This window comes from Hermetia illucens, chromosome 4, assembly GCF_905115235.1.
Source record: "Hermetia illucens chromosome 4, iHerIll2.2.curated.20191125, whole genome shotgun sequence".
Classification (NCBI taxonomy): domain Eukaryota; kingdom Metazoa; phylum Arthropoda; class Insecta; order Diptera; family Stratiomyidae; genus Hermetia; species Hermetia illucens.
In genome coordinates this window covers 37,698,910-37,719,397 of record NC_051852.1, presented here as the reverse complement: position 1 = coordinate 37,719,397, position 20,488 = coordinate 37,698,910, and the positions used below count along the sequence as shown (strand labels likewise).

At 42.6% G+C, this 20,488-nt stretch overlaps 1 protein-coding gene across 7 annotated transcripts in view; it reads right to left on the bottom strand.

The window, feature by feature from the left end:
- The window catches only part of LOC119655183 (cytospin-A-like), a 498,871-nt gene that overhangs the window by 182,369 nt on the left and 296,014 nt on the right, over positions 1-20,488 (bottom strand). The window contains exon 1 of one of the 7 annotated variants that reach the window (XM_038060944.1): positions 13,902-14,838. The exons of 5 other annotated variants lie outside the window; for them this stretch is intronic. The gene's annotated coding sequence lies outside the window, so the exon portion shown is untranslated. Of the gene's footprint in view, positions 1-13,901; positions 14,839-20,488 lie in introns of those variants that run through there. One more of the 7 variants, XM_038060945.1, reaches the window with a different exon arrangement.

Here is a 20,488-nt window from a genome sequence, read left to right as displayed (position 1 = left end):
ATTTTTCGCACCAAACTCTCCAATAGTGTGCGATTACGAGCAACTTAACAAGTCATAACTATGCTACGTGATTTTCGATCGTATAATACTCGGTGGAGTTCCACATTTCCAGGATGAAACACCAAAACCGACATTATATATGAACTTCTTTTTCGTGAGGCCCAAAAGATTGAAGATTTTAGAATGACCTCGGATCTAATTGAGGTTGTCCACCAAGAGGGTACAAAAAGGAAGTTGGCCGAAGTAGCATCTACACGATGTGAAAACTGACCTCCATTTTCATCAGAAAACTATTTTCTCGGATTATGCCTCACCCTTCCCAAGACTATGGATTTGAAGCCGGCATCCGAATAACCGCAGCCGTACCAGCTGATATGACACATCCAATTCCAATTTTAAATCCTATCATTGTTAGAAGGAAATGCTAGACCAAATTCCTTCTAGGATAGCTGAATATCCTGGCTGACTTGAAGACACAAATTCAGAGACGCATTCTACAAGCCCAAGCGTCTCAGGAGAAAGGTTAAAATTTGTGACCCCGATTATGTGAATTCCCGGATTCGAAATAATATTATATTTTGTGAAAGCCCAAATTGCTGGAAGATGGACCTGCATACTAAAAATTTCTATTCTAAGGGCCTTAAAATATATCCAACGTAATTTGTCTCTTGGCTTGTGATTTAGGGTTGAACCAAAGAATACCAGACAGGGTGGGAGTTTTAGCGGTGCGCATCATGAGGATTCACAGATGGAAAAAGGAAGCCTGGAAGAACTATCAAGTCTGTCAATTCGAATAGTGGAGCAACCGCACCAGATTCAGAAGTTTTACCTACAAGTCAACAAGGTGAGCACCTCGATGATCATCCTGCCGCAACACAGAGGAAAATCCAATTTCCGGCCGAATGAGCAGTTTAGAGCTGGGTTAAGTTGGGTTGAGTATTTTAAAGAACAACAACAACCATAATATCGCCGAGTTGGAGGTTCATCAACTTATGCTCAAAGTTTTGGATACCGAATCAATGCCTGATGACTGGCAAAGAGGCATTACCTATCCCATACATAAAAAATAAGATTTCACGTAGTGCAGCAATTATAGAAGTATCACATTGCTGAGTACTATCTGTAAGATACTCTTCTTGGTCGACCGGATAGTTCCATCCGGCCAGAACATAATCGGCCCATCCCAAAGAGGCTTCACTTCTCATAAATTTGCCACAGATATAGTTGAAATATGGCCATCAGTTGCACTATTTTTTCATAAACTTCAAAGCCGCCTATCTTAGCATCATCAGGATCAAACTGTACACGACCGCGTTAAAATTCGATATCCCGACGGAATTGATAAGTGATTAAGCCAATCCTGAACAATGTGCGAGGCCAGATAAAAGCAGCAGGATCACTCTCGAGGCCATTCGACATTAACAAGGATATAAGACAAGCAGACGCCCTATCGTGCATCCTTTGTCATCTAGTCTTGAAAAAAGTGGTCCGTGACGCTAGGGTAAATGCAAGAGGCACCATCCTCTTTAACTCTACCGAACTACTAGCCTATACTGATGATATCGACATCATGGGAAGAGCAACTAGAGATATAAATCTGCTGCATATTAATAAAAATAGCACTGGTCAAATGATTACAATAAAGTCGAAAATCACAACCGGTAACAGTTACGACAATGAAATCTACACACGGTTGTTGGCAACCAATAGAGCCTATTTCAGCTCCGCTCGAAACGTCTCATCAGAGGGTGAAAGTTGTTACTGTACAAGACAATGATCTTGCCAGTCCTCATGTATTCTTCGAAGACTTGGGTTCTTAGCACCAAAAACTGCGAATTCTCAGCAGCGTTCGTGAGAAGAAGAATCCTCCGAAGAAGGTTTAGCCCCTTACAAAAGAATGGATGATTCCGTAGCCTATATAACGACGAAATTAATGAGCTACACCATAACCGTCTCCTTATGGATAAAATCCGACTGAATAGGTTGCAGTGGACGGGTCATTTAGTCCGAATGGGTGAGGGATATCGAATTGGTGATCCTCGGCGCAAAACCAGGATATCTGGAGTTCCATATTAAGGCAAACCTAGACTGGATACCGGTTGTTACCCCGTTGATGAGGATCCTTGATAGTATGTTAAAGACCAAATGAAAAATAATTTCTCCAGGGGAAATACCGTCCCAAACCTAATGTTGACATTACAATCTATAAGATTTCGGACATACCTAGAGCAATGGTATCGCTACAAGTAGTTTTTGTAGCCACGGGAGTAAACTCTATAGGCATATTGTCGCCCGCGAAAACCGGTACTCTTCCATATGATCAGGGTGCCAAGAACTACGAGTTAGCTCCTCTATGTTTTGAATAGGGGGTGTTGTAGTTGATGTCCAAGTATAGAGGTTAAAATAGACTTCGCTTCCAACAGTAATATTGGAAGGACCTACACCCTCTGATGAACTGCCATCTCCGTAGACTCTTCCGTTTTGGGATATCTATTCAGTGGGTGGAGGTAAAGCTAGCAAAGCAGCGCCGATTTATTATGAATTTCATAGCCAACAGATATGTATTTGATGTAATGACATTAAGGGACCAATATGTCAAGACACCTCCCACACTCCCAAACTAGTTAACATAGTCGCACGCAAGTATGCACCGAAGAACATTTTTGGAAGGAACTACAGTTCCGATCTCGTGGTTGACACTGGCTGTTCTTTTCTCTCTAGGAATTTATTCCTAGATATAAACGTCGATTACTCGTGGATGTTAGTTTTTGCCGCGATGATGTAGGTTTATGACTTGCACAGCGTACTCGAGGAGGGCGATCAAACCCGAGTCTGCAAGGGACTCATCTGAAGTGGCTCTGCCACGAAGCCTCACCGGAAGTTATCTGGTACCATGGGAAGCGGGATAGCCCTCTGAGAGCATATGCTCCAGGAGGATTCCTGGAGGATGTGTTCTCGGCCCTGTTATTTGTGGTTGGCCCCCTAGTGGGAGTTTCATGGTGGTTGTGGTTATGCCTACATCGCGGGCAGGGCTCCTCGGAGCTTAAGCGTGGAGTTACGCTGTACAACTCGGGTGCCGTACCCCTTAGTTGCGGCAAAGGTGTTAGAGAGGCCTCGCATCCACTGGTATGAATGCTCACTCAGTATAAACCAGTACCGCTGTGCTAGTCATGGCAGGGCTCTGATTGTGATCCCAAAATCAATCCGTGTCCGAAGAGGGCCGTGGGATTATGCCTACACGACACGTACTCATGTTAAACCCCCAGGAATTTCATCACTTGCACAACGACGTTTTCATCATTGTATCTTACAGGGGTTAAATAGTTCCCAGATTCACATCAGAGACAAAAAAGTCAATAAGTCCGGAAATAGTAACAACATAGCATCATTTCCGACTGTACCTTATACAAACCTTTCACACCCTACAAAATTGTATCTTCTTCTCAATTTCGTACTAGATACCGTACACCTCGTTAAAGTAAACACAGTGTCCCCACAATTGTTTGCTTATTCACTGAGTGAATGATCTTTTATGAAGACGGTTGCATTTGATCGTGGGACATGTTATACTCACCGCTCGTATTACTATCAAACAAACCCGCGCCCAGATTGGAACGTGTACAGGAAAACGGCTTAATTTCATTTCCATCAATGTGACCTACAAATGTCGATTTATCTTCTAGCCATTCGCCTCACAATGAAAACACAGCAAGCAGGCATTCCATAAACATTTTACTATTTTCTAGCATTCAGCATGATATACTCCATGGAATCTCTATTTTTTTTTGTACCATCAGAAGTGGTGATCTACATAAAGCTCTTCACATAGCATCTTTGTATGTTTGTATAAAAGTGAATGCAATTTGTTTCTTCTCATTTGAAGCGGAGCAACATGGAAGGATGACTGAATCTGTGGCTTTTCTGGTGTTTTTCACCACTAGACAGCCGCAGAGAGTTAGACGTTATCTACTGAGGAAATTGCTGTTTTATTGAGCCCATCTTCGAAAACATGCTTTCACGTTTCTTTTTCAATATTGCCACCAATGTGCACTACTTATCTATGAAAAGCGTGTATTGGATGTGATTGATAGCTTACAATTCCCCAGATATGTCGTTTTTTTTTTGAATTTTCAAACTATGGGGAGCCAATTTTTTTTAAATTCCACACGCGACCGTTGATGTTGGAGACAGCAAACGAGAGCTGATCTATTCAAAATGCAAAGCAGAGTAAAGTTGAGGAGACAATTGATTTCGGTCACGTTTTTCTTTAATTTCAGATGACTGCTGAATGGACAGGCTTTTTTCTTGCTTTACATAACTGATATGAATAGTAACAATTGAGCCGGGTTCCCTGTCTGCCTCTCGACAGGTCCGTGTCAGAAATATTTACGTAACGAATGCTCAAGTAGATATCTCTTTCCCAGCTAGATACAAGATACACTCGGCAAATACATACTTTTCTAGCAAGCCAGGAAAGCAGGGGATTATCTGAAACTTAATAAGACTCTCCAATTTGATCCCAATTGACATGCTCGTGTAGTTTGTGATTACCTCAAACAAACTGGTTAATTGAAGATTTGATGCTGACAACAATTGCCCCCAAGATTAGACAATCATTTCGCAATCTTCGGCTCAAGTACGTACTATTGAAGCCAAGAATCTCACACTATTCAAATAGACATCTGGGCGAAATCCCGGCTTGCCTCTGGCGATACCTTGTCTCAAAAAACAGGTTTGTCATTAAAAACGAATGTCCAATGAATAGACAGTCCCAAGCTACAGCAACATGACACTGTCACATTCCTAAAACACAATTCAAAAAATTTTCTAAATAGTTTCTTCGAACGTTTCGTTTAGACACTTGTCAGCCTCCACTTAAGACATCTAAGTGACAAACAACACTGGAAACCGAGCTGACCGGAACCGACAGCACATGGACAAATCCCGAAAGGTCTAAGTCAGCGCTAGACACTTTTATCTGAGACTTCTGACTACCGGAATTCCAACAATTACACATACGTGTGTATTTCGCTGTTCGCATTTACTAAATCTGCCTTTAATTAGGTCTTAATCTTGGAGGGAATTCGAATTTGGATTAGAGGGATACTCAGAAGTTGGACGTGCAGGCAATTAGCAGTGGCAATGCCGGCACTTATAATGTATCTTTCACTATGAGGAGTTGATTGGGAGACAACGTGACTGAATAGATAGGAGCATAAGGTGGGTAGCTACGGGGTGGATTTCCATGTTTCCCGAAGCCGAGCAGATAATATCGTGACCGAGTCATATATTTGTCTGTGTCAGCTGCAAAGTTTTAATTGCTCCAATGTCGATCCCCATAAGGGTGGTCCCATAAATATTCATGTTACAGCAAAGATGGATTCAATAAAATGAATGACTCACGCACTCCTGCTTGCTTTGGAGATCAAGCCTTTTGCTTCGAAGGAATGCTATCTGCAACTTCCCACTCTTCTCGGAGTTATTTTTTCGAATTCATGGTGGCGTCTGAATACCCTGCGTGTCAGTCTGTCCCAAGCTCAAGCCCAAGCGTATTCTCCAGCACAATAATTCGATTAATTTTTCTCGAATGTCTCAGCAGAATTTTCCCTAGACGTACATCAACAAGCCATTAGCCATTACATTCGCTACTATGTAAGGCGGCCGGGAAAACGTGGCGTAGGTACAGGGATTAGAGTCGTTACGACTTAAGTACACAATTACACGATAGATTGGAACAATAGAGACCTCCTCTCAAGAGTTCACCATAGGAAAGACTTCCAGCTCGAAACTGAGCTATTTCACATATTTCATTTATCTTGGAGAGGTACAGCCAGCATCCGTCCCTCACGCCCGGTATTTCTGCAATAGCGGATACGTAAAATTTATGTTCTGCTCGGTGACATTAATTTAATGAGAATTTACAGCTGGATAATGAGTTGGAATTGTCTCAAGATTTCCACACGGGAGATGGAGAAATGTAAAGTAATTTTATTGACTTGCTTTCATCTGTGGAATGAGTTCAATGCAGGTCGTAAATTTTCACGGAGTATATGGGCTAGAGTTCCTTTTGAAGTGTGTGCCTGTGGGAGATGTGATTTGCGAGGAAGGCATTTGAGTTGCCAGGGTAAGACCTTTTATGAATCATGTTCGGGCCGGGACATCAATAAAAATTTGCTGAATAGAAAACAAAAATTGAACAAAAAGGAATATCCCGTCCCGACGAAATTTGTGTTTTGAGGGAGTTTGCAGTTAATATCAAACCTTGGCATGAACGCTTCAGTGCCTTTCTTTGTGCCTTTATGATTTTTGTACATCCCTTCAAATGTAAGGGCGTAAAGTGCAAAGGTTCCATATGACATGTTTGCCTTGAAACTGATTTGAAAAGCCCTCCGAAGATAAAATACGTAAAAGTCTGCACTTGATGTAGAATAATGTCCTGTCTAGCGAAACGATATGATAATTGCGTGGTTCACCTGTCCTGTCTCGGAGAGCATTGTTTTCTAAGCCAGTGATACTTCTAGAATGCATTCTAAGCTCTAATTTTATTAATCGGCAAACTAATCAATTAATTTTTTAATCGATTAAATTAATCCAGATTAAAAAGTTAATCGAGATTAGTTTTTCCCTTGAAATAGTAATCCCAATACTCGGGGTTTTATTTAACTCCTTGTTCTATTCCTATCCCAGTAGGATAAACACAAACATTTATGACCGTAGCCGGAACTAAAACCTGGAGTATGAGGTTGAGAAATGGAGATCGACCTCAGCCACTACACTATCAAAGAAGTTTGATTAATCACGATTAATTTAATCAATTAATCATGGTTAAAAATTGACGACTAAAATAATGGCGATTAACTTATATAAAACATCTATCGGTAATCAATCAACCCAGACAAATTGCAAATCACGATTAACTTGAGATGTGCCTGGTGTATTAATAAAGGAACTCTATACTATGTGTTTACTGTTGTTCTGAGTTTATATCTAAGGTGAAACCTCATAATTCTAAACTCGTAGAAGATAAGACATTATTTTCAATGATACGAAAGGCTATCCGCTGACTCCCCGCGTGAGCTAACCAGTAGAGTTGCTTGGCAAGTTAGTTTGGATTATACCCACAGTGACCACTAGGCAACCTACATGGAAACCAAGGGCGAATCTAAATCGAAAAAGTGCTCTCGTAGAATGCCGGGTGAATTGTGTAGGTGGACAATGGAAGCTTTTGAGGAGGACAAGCGACATATCCTTGGAATATACGGCCAACGAAAAGTCACCTAAACCACACAATGGGTGACGGAAGCATGGGATGGCACTATGCCCAGAAGCCGAATCATCTCCAATAGGTAATCCAACTCTTGATAGAACAACGAAATCGCAACTTTACGACCCGCATGTTTCCGGGAAAGGAGGCTTCACCAGAAACTGAGCCCAGTAGCGACGGTCGAAAGGAAAGACCTAGACAGCTGAGGGGCTGCTTAAAAGAGGTCATTCGGATGAGCAAAAAGAACTGCTTCAAACAATTGTACGACCGTGCCTATATAAACCCTGGGGATAGGGCTTCAGAATGATAATGAAAAAGTAGAAAACCACCTCTGGTTACTTGAGCGCACATTCTGAAAAAGATTATAGCCAACGCCCAAGTTTGAATGGCACCCCATCCAATCATTTCGCTAGCAACTTCGCCTAAAGGAAGGAATATTCCCTGCTTACTTAAAAAAACCAAAGGTGGTGCTGCTTCACCAACGCAATAAGCCACCTGGAAATCCAGTATCAGAGTCATCTACAACAGACTGCGACACATCGTCGAAAGCAGTAATGGGTTGTCGGAGCGCCCAATATGAGTTGCATTAAGGCCGCACCACAATGGATGCAATAAGCATGGTGGTCAGTCTGGCAAAAGATATAAAAAAATTCATTTAACTCTACCAATTGAAACCGAATTAAAGGGGTGTTCCCAGACATACATGTTTCATGTTTCAATCACTTCATAGAGGCTGGATGAGGCCCTCAAAGAGCACGTCGTCACAGCGGCGGTTCCACAGGGTCCCGCGCTTTACTATGGAATGTCATGAATAATGGGATTCCTATTTTGCTGTCCAAAACGAGGCTACGATTATCAGTATTGCGGATGATTGTAGCTGTTACGGCAAGATATCCATAGGTTGTGGAGGTCTACACAACGAAGACACTAAGAGCGGTAAAGTGCTGGCTAGAAAGGGCCGTGCTAACTTTAGCGGCTAACAAAACGAAAGCAATCTTAATAATGAACCTTACAAACCCGAACACTGTGAATATGGAAATCGGGGGACATACGGCCGTATCAAAGCCGACTATCAAATGCCAAGTTGAGCTTTAGGGGACACTTAGAGTATGCAAAAGGCAGCCACTACCACCGCTTCATTGCAAAAATGTTGGCGAATGTCATCGGGCCGAAACACTGTTGGAGATTGCTTCTAGCCGGAGTGGTACAATTCATTCTCCTTCACACATAACCTGTGTGGGCGAAGGCACTTGCAAGTTCTCAGAGAAGAAAATAGGTGAATTCGGTTTTCCAACTGATGGCATGGAGGATTTGTAGCATTTTTTGATCCATACAGTTCTGGTGGCGAGCATGAACCCAATCGCCATTCCGGCGATAGAAATGAGTACCATGCGAGACGTATGGAGGAAGGTCAGAGTCGTATGATCTTTGGCAATGAAGATAGGGCGAGTCTTCGAAGGGTCGCTGGATGAACAGACATGACTTCAGCGAAAGCACGGATAGACCAACTACCACATTACCGAGCTTCTTACGGGGCACGCATTACTGCTTCGCTTTGGGTTGGATGCTTCTCCGAATTGTCCTGGATGCGGCGGGATACCAGAGGATACAGCGCATGTGATGTTCCACTGCCTGGAAATCTGAGCTAAGGGCTGGGCAGGAACGTGTGCCCAGAGAATATAGTTGTAAAGATGCTGTAAACGATAGTCCCGCAGGACTGGTGCTGAAGAGAGGAGAGGAGGTGATCTCTAATGGATACGAATCCCACACAAGCTCACTCTAACTCCCACGTTCTCGCGGCTGAATTCCCTGTACGGACAAAAAAAATCGCGTGATAAGTTCAGGGCGGTCCTATTGCTAGCTTCAAGGATGTCAGATTTAGAATTAACGCCATTTAGGCCTCTTCCTAGCATGACATCGAGTAGTGCCGTCCTCATGATATTACTCTTAGGTCGGTAGAACACAGATTTGCGAGGTAGTCTTGTTAGTGTAAAAGATTCAAAAATTGTCCTATCTCTTCCTATTTCTAGCATGCCACTGTGAAAGACCCTTCTTACTTATTTGATTCAGTGAGCTATAAGACTGCCGCAAGTAAAGTAACATCCAACGCAAATTTACAGCGCTAATTGGAGAGTATTACCTCACATAGTCAGTGTATTAAGTGGAATAAAACGTGGAGTAATGCACATGCGACGGTGATGGAAAAGGCGTTACTTTAAGAGGATGAAGAAGACGTATGGGAATAGACAGACCGCTATTATTAGCTTGTCGGTGGAATCAGCAGTTAAACTGACTACCACGGACAAGTTTAGAATAGATGTGCCGATTTAGGAATTTAGGGAGCAAGTATCTTTCAAGAGACGCTACAGATGCGACGATTTCGGCCACCTAGCAACAGGGAGCACATATCAACATGATAGATCGAGAAGCAGTTCAAGATCCGTTCCTTCGAGAGTCGAATGTGGAACTGCCGGGAATCTGCGAACCTTATCGAAATTACGCTAGTGCTACGTAGGGAAAAGACACATGTGGAAATACGACGATATGGGCATGCAGAAGACATACAAAGAACAATGGCATTACTGGGAGCCGGTGAAAGTCAATGGCATCCATATCTACTCTCTTCTAGTGCAACAAGAGCATCTGAGGATATGCTAGACAGCTTGGTTTTGGACAATAGGCCATAGCCCTGAAATTATCACCAGTGCGCATGGCCATTTGAGTGGAGAATCCGAATGACGAAGACAAGGCGACAAATCCTACTTGAAAGCTTCATGGAGTTGAATATTGTACTAGTCACTGTTGAATACGTGCCCACCTTCTGAGGCGGAGGGTTAGACTCGATCGTCCCTCTGACTTACCTTAGTATCTCGATGGTAAAAGGGATGTTCTGGCAGGTGAGTGAACTGTATTGCTAGATCGAATGCTAGTTACATACCTTATATGCTCCGCATAAAACCTGGTTTTCGAGGTTTTGATTGATCCCCAAACAGGATGAGCCTAAAATAGATTGACTTTGAGACAGACTTCAATTTTAACAATATCGCTGAGGCGCCTCCATCTGTTATACATTGCTACCCCAGTGATTCGTCGCAGGGGTTATTACCTACGGTCTAGAAAATACGGGCGAACACGAAATCGACTTGTTGAGGAAACATGCCAGTTATAAAACGCGAAACTCACATCGCGATTCATTGTCACGATGACTTACTACTGGACCGAAGGTTTAATCCAGCAACACGGACGCTCAATAGCCCTTTTGGGAAGTCTCTTTAATCCCGTTTATTTGCAGTTGACCCCGATGAAAGATTTGTATGACGAACCATCTACATCGATCTGAGAACTGCAGTTTACCGAGGATATGCGATGCATGGACGAATACAGAGTACCCAGTATATTGAAAGGTTGACCCTAAGGAAAACAACTTGTAGGAGTATCACGCTTGACTATCCGACTGCAGGATGTGATAATACGATGGCCGAGATGGTTGCGGCGTCGGTTTCTTTATCTAGACGTGGTGCCTCAGGTTTTAATACCGGCTATAGATATGAATGTTTGTGATTGTCCAAAGGAGGTACTATTATGGGACTACTAAAAGTCTAGGTGCGGGAACTAGCAACAATCTGCAATAAGGCCAATTGACTCTCGACTAATCAGTAACAAAAATTAAACCATACCGCAGCCAGTATAAGATTTAGGAACTATGTCAGCTGGCTCACTTTTTCGAGCGGCGTACTCTTCGGGTCATGACCTCCTTCTAAAGCCGCCAGCAAAATCAGTACCACGAAAACCCAAGTGGTTTTTCTGCACACTCGGCTGTCGCCTCCGCCGTTTCTGATGTCGACGAGGAACTACGAAAGATTTATGGACGAATTGGGGATAATAAAGGATAGCATGGTATTTCGAACAAAGCTCTGAAGTTAGCGCAAAAATCAGCTCCGCATGGCTCATAAGTACATCGGAATCGTGCATGGTCGAAGGAGTGTTTCTTGCCCAGTAAAAAAAAGGCAGAAGTTGGTTCCACTACTGAAGCCCCAAAAACCACCGAGCGTACCATCTTCATATCGCCCTATTTGTCTTTTAGACACTGTGAGGAAAACGTTGAAGAGGGTGGTATACAACACGCTGCGTCCGTTCGTCGAGCTAGCGGATGGTCTATCGGAGTGGCAGTATGGGTTTCGCAGCGTGCGATCCACTGTTCATGCGATTGTAGACCTGGCTCGGAGGCATCGGCCGGCGGTAAGTGCTGCGCGCGCGGTGACACAAGATGTCGAGACTCGGCCAACTGGTGTTGGATTAAGGGCATCCTAGCTAAACTGGATATCCTTGGTTACTTGGCTTGAATAAGCGAGAGTTACCTCACGGAGAGATTTCTTCGGTACGAAATGGACGATGGTCCGAAGGAATATGTTGTGACAGCAAGTGCTCCCCAAGGCTCCTATTGTGGCCTCTACTATGGAACATAATGTATGATGAAGTGCTCGGCTTTCGCGTGCTAAAGGAGGCAACGTTGATTGGTTTTGCACACGGTCTGGTGGTGGTAGAAGTTGCGAAACATCCGCAGGACATGGAACTGTATGGAAGTAAAACTAATGATGCCATCAAAGCATAGCTCCAGATGGTGAAGCTGGACCTGGCGGAAGATAAGACGGAAGCATTAATCACATATATTTTATAAGCGGCTCTTGTCTGAGCGTGGGTACTAGATAACACAGCGAACCACCGAAGGGTGATTTTGCTATACCGGCCAATCGCGCTGAGAGTGTGCAATGCATATACAAAAGTATTCGGTCATAGATCGTTGCGGGATTGCTTTGGATCAACTAAGAATGAGGCACACTGTCTCTACCGGCGAAGAAGGGCTAATCCAGCTGAAGTGAATGCGGGCTTCCGCGAGCTGTACAGGAGATAACAGCAACGGTGGGATAATTCTGAAAAAAGGCGCTGCACCCATACACTGGTCCCGTGTATTAAGAGATGGATTGAGCGAAAGCACCGAGAATTGAATTACCACCTAACACAGTTCTTTACGGGACACGGTGGAGGCAAGAAGTACTTGCATCACTTCGGATTGGATGAGCCCCCAGACTGTCTCAAATGCACCACTACACCCGAGGACCCGTTGTATATTGTGTTGCATTGTCGCGATTGAAAGAGGGAGATTAAACGACGCCCTTAAGGCAGTTACCTGACCCCATAATTGGAGTGCGATAAATGTAATTGCAACTACGATAAAGGAAACCCTGCAGGCACCTCACGGTGGTCCCGCAGGAATATAGGCGGATAAGTGAGGGTGGTTCTATTGAGTGAGAAAACCACAACCTAACCAAGATTTGAACTTAGAGCACGAAAGGTTGATTTTCCTTCAAATCGACCTCAGGCATACCATATGAGATCCTTTGAGATCGGATTGAAAATTGCTACAATTGTCATGGATTTCAACTGAATATCTGACCGATCCTAAGCTGTGGGATGCGCATAATTAATGAAGCATTTGCGCCAATCTAGAAGGAGGTCAACGTTTGTTGGCCATCCTTATGATGCAAGCATGACATTCTCAAAATTCGATATCGTCCCAATTTGGGAGACATAAAGCGTAACGTGTTCCGTCATATATAAAGGATATGCGGAACTTATAGGTAATTTTGACGGCCGCGTATGCTTACGGGCCTTGTCCCGTCTTTCAGGCAAAAGACGGATTCCGTTCTGATTAATTCAAGGACTTATATTTCCAATTTAAATAGTTTTGGACAACTTGGGCAACGGTCATTCATCGCCATATTACAGAATAACTTTGTTGTGTCGATTCTCTCATGCAGTTCGTTTTTCAGACAGATTTCCCTTAAATGCAGTAGTTATTGCCATAGTCGCGACTTGTTTGTATTTTCATTAGATTTCAACAGCCCAAAATACACGATTTCTTTCAAAGAGTCCAAAATGAAACTCCAGAAGCTTCTATTCTTCTTTTGCGACCTCTAGGATTTTTAGGTCTTGTCCAAAACCATGGGGTTTGAAGGGTCTTAAAAGAGCAACTAATTTTTCCTTAAAGGACTTTATTAAAAATTTTCCACAATTGACTCAAAGTTTTTGATGATTCATATCTCTCGAGAAGTAGGCTTACATATAACACTTCACCCTGAAATTGGACGATCTGAAATGCAGAAATTATCGCAAAAAACATCTACATACCAAATTCCTCAAATGGCTGATATAATATTCTCACCCATGATAAGAAAATAACCAACAATCCCAAGCTTTTTTTCATTTAAGTTTTCCATCTGATCATTTCCCAAAATAGCCCCCACAATCAGTACCAGCTTTTATCTAACTATGAACACTAACAATAAAATATGATATCTTCAAAGAAAACAATTAAAACTCTTTCCTATAAATATCGAGGCCAAATGCTTTATAAAAACATTTTTTTAATAAAAATTAGTTGAATCCAAAGATCGCGATAATGTTGCTGATAAAATCCAAAGAACTATATATTTTCAATGGACGCCAGCAACACACAACCAAGGATGTCTGTTAGCTTCAAACTAACCAAGTATAGATAAGTATGCCTGCATTAGATACACGTTTTATCTACAGTCCATATTTATCTTTCATTGACGAAGCAGAAAATTTAATCTACCTTATAAAAATTGTTCAAATAAATTTCAAGAACATAACAAACAAACCACTACACCGACAGCTTTCGCACTGAAACGTAGGTAATCCAGGGATGCACTGGTTGCTCAGTAAGTTCACTTGGTACGGGCGCAGGGAAGATCACTAGGTACCAAGGCCTTAAATTTGGTACAGCCTCCAGTGCCGCATTAATATTGAAATTTTGTTCAACAAAACATAAAAAATACGTGAAGGTGTTATCTAGTAAACATCCGTAGACTTTTATCGTTTTCTGGGGTTGTTTTTATCTCAGAACCACGATTTCTGTTGCTGTTGCTGTATTCCGCGGATTTCGCTGTTCGCGTAAGATGAGACAGCATTAAGAGGAGGAAAGCAGAAATAAACCTCGGAGATAAGGAAAATCAACACACGCGGAATTTATGTATTATAACTAAAGGTAATTCAATATTTTCCACCACTATTTCCCGATCTCCCGCCGCTGCGGGTTGCTGAACACACTAAGGCACTTGGTATGTATCTTTCAGATATATCTTTTGTAGCACTCAGCACTAGAAATTTTTTCACTGGCTTTTTAGCGACAATTTTCACATAAACTCAATAATTTTATATGCTCTCGAGAGACGTTGGAAACCGCAATTAACACTTCCAAACAAATAACTCCCGAAAAGTCCATACAAAACCAAGAAAAGAGGCCGAAACTATCCTAAAACTGCCACTGCACCAACTGGAAATCCTCAAAAAAAAATCACTTTGACATTTCCAAGATGAATTTGTTGAGAGAGAGACGCAATCGTGTCAAGTTAATCCGGAAAGAACCAAACAAGAGAAAAAAACATACAAGCGGTCGCGCAATTATACGAAGTATAACAACAAGAAACACACTGACCCGACCTTCTACACCGGGCGAAACTACAAACTCAACTGGTGGTAGTACGACCACATTGGGAAATATCTAAAATGGTCCGTTAAACTCACCAAGTACAATCTTCAATGAAATTGAAACGAACTAGCATGAATTGGAACGAAACTCGTTTTCAGTTTCGTTCATTTTCCCCTGAATGTGGCTCTGTATTGATACCGGCATTCAGAGCGACTGCACAGCAGTCATATGACGCCGACTTGACAGCTGTGCAGTTGGTTTGAATTGTTTGGTGTCCAACTGTCATCAGATTAATTCACGAAAAAATCCTTCGAAGTGCAGGATAAAGTGTTGGAAGCAGTCACCACCATTAGAGGGATCAAAATTACCTCTAATGAGCTCGTGAGCGTCTACAAATGAATATGCAACAAAAACACCGGCATCAAGGTTATGTTTGTGTTTACATTCTCCAATGTCGCGCCACCATCACTGCCAGCAGTGAAAATATCTTAACGAAACGTAATGTTGATATCGTCGCCACTAGACCATATGGGAATTTTGAATTGGAATTTGTTACTTTATTACTGCTGAGCGGGGAGAGTGAAATAAATGGCATCGGTAGATAAAATGAGGCCGAGTAGTTTGGTATCTTCGAAAATGGTGTGAGTTGCAAACATTTTGAGAAACTAAACTACAATTCACAGTAAAATGACTATATGATGTTCCAAGCATTCAATTCTGATAAGCTAATATTACCAACCAGGCTCATATAGCAAAGGTTGGAAAAAAGATGTGCATCACCTGTTTAGATTAACTAAGTTCCTAAAACACTGAATGAGTAAATTCTCGGATCAAAAGGGATCTGACCCAAACTTCTAGCTAATTACCAAAAACTACATAGAAGCAAAATATTCGCGGAAACCACTCTCTAAGTAATACTGTGAGTCCACATGCAGTTCAGAAACTAAAAGGCGGTCCATATTGATACTTTGAATGTCCACCCTCAATAAATTCACCTCTTTTACTATCAACAATAATATTGAAATTATGTTAAACTTATTGTAAAATGCCAATCAAAATGATCTATTTTCCATTATTAAAATCAGCCAAAAGAAAAGGATTTTTTTTAAATATTTACGGTTCTTCCAAATATAAATTACCACATCGAACAACCCATTAATTGACGAAAAGATTCCAATCTCCATGAAATGGAATTACTATATATCTGATGTGAAAAATTCTTTTTTTTACATTACATCGCTAATGTAGAGCGTCGCCAGGATGCTCATTATCTACAACTATCTAAATTGATCCACCAAAAATTGTAAAGGCGGTCAAAGGGTAGTAACGCGAAACGTAGATTGGTACCCACCTGAGAAACGCCTGCTGAACCAACACCCACAGCTCTACTACCAAACCTTATCTCCACTTCCACGTGGTGATCGCTGGGAGTTCTTTCTTAATGAAAAACTGCAGACAGAGAAGGATGAAGGCGAGGCTCCCGCGCCAAAAAACGGGACAAATTGTACCAACTGGTCCTCCAGGTTGCGGGTTGGGTAGGGCTGACAAGCCTACACGGAAAACCGAAACTACGAAGCCACGGAAGGAGCCTCGGACAGGATGGATTTTAAAACGACGAACCCGGCAACGACAACGGAATAACAATTTGCGCATTTTCTCATGGACCGTGCGCTCCATGTACAGAGATGGAACTGCCAAGCAGCTAGCCGATGCCCTGTCCCAATATAAGGCTGATGTAACAGCGTTGGAAGAGATAAGTGGAAGAACCACTACGCCATATATTATAGCGGCCATCCAGTAAACCATGTGCTCGGAGTAGGTTTCTTAGTCAGCCGCAAAATGAAACCTGCTGTTATCCGTTTTGAAAATAGAGGAAACTGTAGAGTCGAAGAAGGATATCTTCTATGAGGCAGTTAAGCGAACTCTCGAAGCCTGTCCCAAGTATGATATCAAAACCATACTTGCAAACTTCAACAGCCAAGTTGGGGCGGAGCCCGTATTCAGGCGATACGTTGGCTCCCATAGCTTACATCAAAATACAAATGATAACGGACTACGGATTATTCAATTAGCAGTGTCACATGAAATGTTGGAAGTACCAGATTTGGGCGGAAAGCGGTCCACAAACATACGTGGACCTCTCCAGACAGGACCGTTTTCAACCACATTGACCACGTGCTGATCAAACGCCGCCACCTCTCAGACTGAATATAAGAACATATAGGGGACCCAAGATAGATTCGGATCACTATCTCGTTGGCAGCCGGGCTTCGAGCTCGAATTACAACACCACCTACAATCCCCTCTGACAATTAGGTCACAGTGAATAACCGCAGCTAACAGATGTCCTGGAGATGAAGCGTCAACAAATGATCTTCACAATCACCTGAAGAACGTTATCATTGATACGGCCACAAACATACTTGGCCCCAGAAACAAGAAAAGTGAGAACGGCTGGTTCGACCAGGAATCTAAGTTAGCAACGGTACGGAACAATGCTGCATACTGAGTAAGATTGTATCCTCAAAGAACGCGGGCACGGGCAGAGACTTATCATGAACTCCGTCGAGCGGAGAAGCGACTTCACAGACGGAAAAAAGAAGCCTGGGAGAAGCGACAGGCCAGGCACGCAAGTTTTACCAACAAGTCAGCAGGATGAAGCCCAATAAACCTCGATGCTCCTCCTTTCGCGACAAAGAGGGAAATCTGATTTTCGACAAAATGGTCATATTGGAGCGATGGGTTGAGTATTTTGATGAACTGCTCAACAACCAAAATATCGGCGAGTTGGAGTCCCACCAACTGAAGACGACGGACAAACACTGCCACCACCAAGCATAGAAGAAACAATCTAGAGAATCCACCGGTTTAACAACCATAAATCACCAGGAGCCGATTGGTTAAATATGGAAACCACCAATTACTCAACTGATGATGAAAGTATGGAACAGCGAATCAATGCCTGACGAAGCGTTTACGGCACGAATCTTGAGCGCATTCGCTATATCGGAAGACACAAAAAATCAACAGCTGCTAGTCGGTCTTGAGCTTAGGGATCAGGAGCCGTCTCAATCAACTCGCGCGATATGTTGGAAAGCCACAGATCGAGTGAATGAATATTGCCTGAAGGCTTTGTGACTTATCGACTGTAGGCCATTCTAAACATTATTTGTCCCATACATAAAAAGGGAAATATGACGCAGTGTAGAAATTATAGAGGTATCACGTTGCTGAGTACCATCTATAAGTTATTCTCCGCTGTCTTGCTAGGATGGATAGCCCCATACGCACACAACATCATTAAACCATCAGTTGCACCGTTTTTTCATCGACTTTAAAGCCGCCTACGACAGCATAGCCACAGTAAAAGTGTACATGGCCATGAGAGAATTCGATATCCCGACGAAATCGATAAGACTGACCCTGACCAATGTGCGAGGTCAGAAAAAAGCAGTAGGATCACTCTCAAGACCATTCAACATCAACCATGGTCTAAGACAAGGGGATCCCCTATCATGCGCCCTCTTAAACCTGGCCCTCGAGAAAGTAATTCGTGATGCAGATGTTAATGCAAGAGGCACCATCCTATTCAAGTCCACCCAACTACTGACCTACGCTAACGCTATTGACATGAGAAGAACGATCTGAGACCTACAAACTGCCTTCATCCAGATTGAGCAGACGGAGCGAGATCTTAGGCTGCCCAATGAAGGCAAGATGAAATATATGGTGGCAACGTCAGCCCCAAAAACCAAAGAACGAACAACATCAAATCGCACTGGTTAAACAAAAAGAATAAATATAGGAGACTACAAGTTTGAGACCTTTGATAATTTCTCCTATCTAGAGTCGAAAATCACAAGCAATAACAACTACGGTGATAAAATCCGCGCACGGTTGTTGGGAGCCAAGAGAGCCTATTTCAGCTTATAAAAACTGTTTCGATCGAAATGCCTCACCATAAAGTCAAAGCTCTTACTGTACAAGACTACGATCTTGTCAGAAGAATCCTCCGAAGAATTTTTGGCCCCCTACATGACGATGGACGATTCCGTAGCCTACATAACGACGAAATCTATGAGCGATATCATGACCGTCAGATTGTGAAAAAAATCCGGCTAAACAAGTTGCGGTGGGCGGATCACCTAATCCGTATGGATGAGGATGATCTAGCCCGGAAAGCGTATAAGGGCAATATCTATGGTAGAAAAAAAAGACGAGGCAAACCCTGCCTGAGATGGAGCAATGGCGTAGTTCAGGACGCCAGACAGCTTTTAGCGCTAAAGAATTGGTGGACCTTGGCGCAAAACCGGGATGTCTGGAGTTCTCTATTAAGGCAGACCTAGACCGCAAACGGGTTGTTGCGCCGTTGATGATGATGAAAAATTGTAGAATTTTATTCAGTATCCGCAGTAAAATCCTAGAGCAAGCTGGCACAGCTTGAAAATTGCAAATCTTTAAATTAAACGAAGATATCCAAACGTGTGATTTTCCGTTATGCAGGTAAAAGAGACTTAGAAACCCTTTAAATCACAAAGTAAGGCATTGGTTAACACCGCAAGTTCCTGAATCTTACCAAGGACCAGTTATAAATATTGTTAAAAACACTATGGTCAACGAAAATTTGAATGATCGAACATTGGACAGGAAATAATAGTGATATTGAAGCAAGCTTCCCTTATCAAAACCTTAGACAGATTCGTACGTGATTTAAAATGACCGCCAAACGCTGAAGCCTGCCCTTTTTCGAAGCATTAATCCAAAAGAAGTCCTGGTTTCCTGATTCCAGCTCCCCCAACTTTCCTCGAACTCCACAGCGCAACTGAGGATCCCCAACAGCATCCTCCATAAAAAGGCCGAAGATAAGAAAGCAAGGCAGCCATTAGGGCAAATTCAATTATAATAAAAATAATCGTTGGCGCAACAATCCATATTGGATCAGGGCCTTGAAGTGTGTTAGAGCACTTCATTCAAGACCGTAACGGTACACTACAGAACACTGTAGGAGGCAATGTGGTCAGCATTGCGCTCGCCCGAGATTATTACCCTGATTTGACTCAGGTACTCATTCACAGCTGAGTCGACTGGTATCCGACGTCAAGTCACGATACAAATCCCACTGCCACCAGCGAGATTTGAACCGCGGCCTTCCGTATGACAACCCAGTGCTCTAACCACTGAGCTATCCGGATTTTCAAATTCAATTACGGACACTTATTTGGGGCAAAAGCACAACAGGATTCCAAATTTTCAAAAAATCACCCTCGTGATAAAGAAGTCATGCAAATAATAATACCACAAAAGGACTTTGGAAGACCTTCAAAGCTGCAATCTTGATCCGCCCTACTAGATTAAATTTCTGATCGAGTATTATCTGACTTCTGCGGGAGCCAGCATTGATGAATTAAAATTAGAACTATCTAAAACTATTAACATATAACATATCTCTAATGTAAACTCGATCAGGCTCAACCGAAAGATAATTATCCCCAACGATCGCAGCTCAACCCTCAGCCTAAAACGGAGCCAAGCATTATGGATCAGATAGCCATTTACTAACAAAATAGACCGCGAGACCTTACCGCGTTCGCCTCTTACGAATCTGAGAACCTCTTCCTGAGGCGAAAAGTGCGCAGATTCTTCATCGAAGATTACCTTTCCAAGGTGTGTTTATCTAAGGTCTGATGAAGCCGAGCAGCACTGCCCCAACT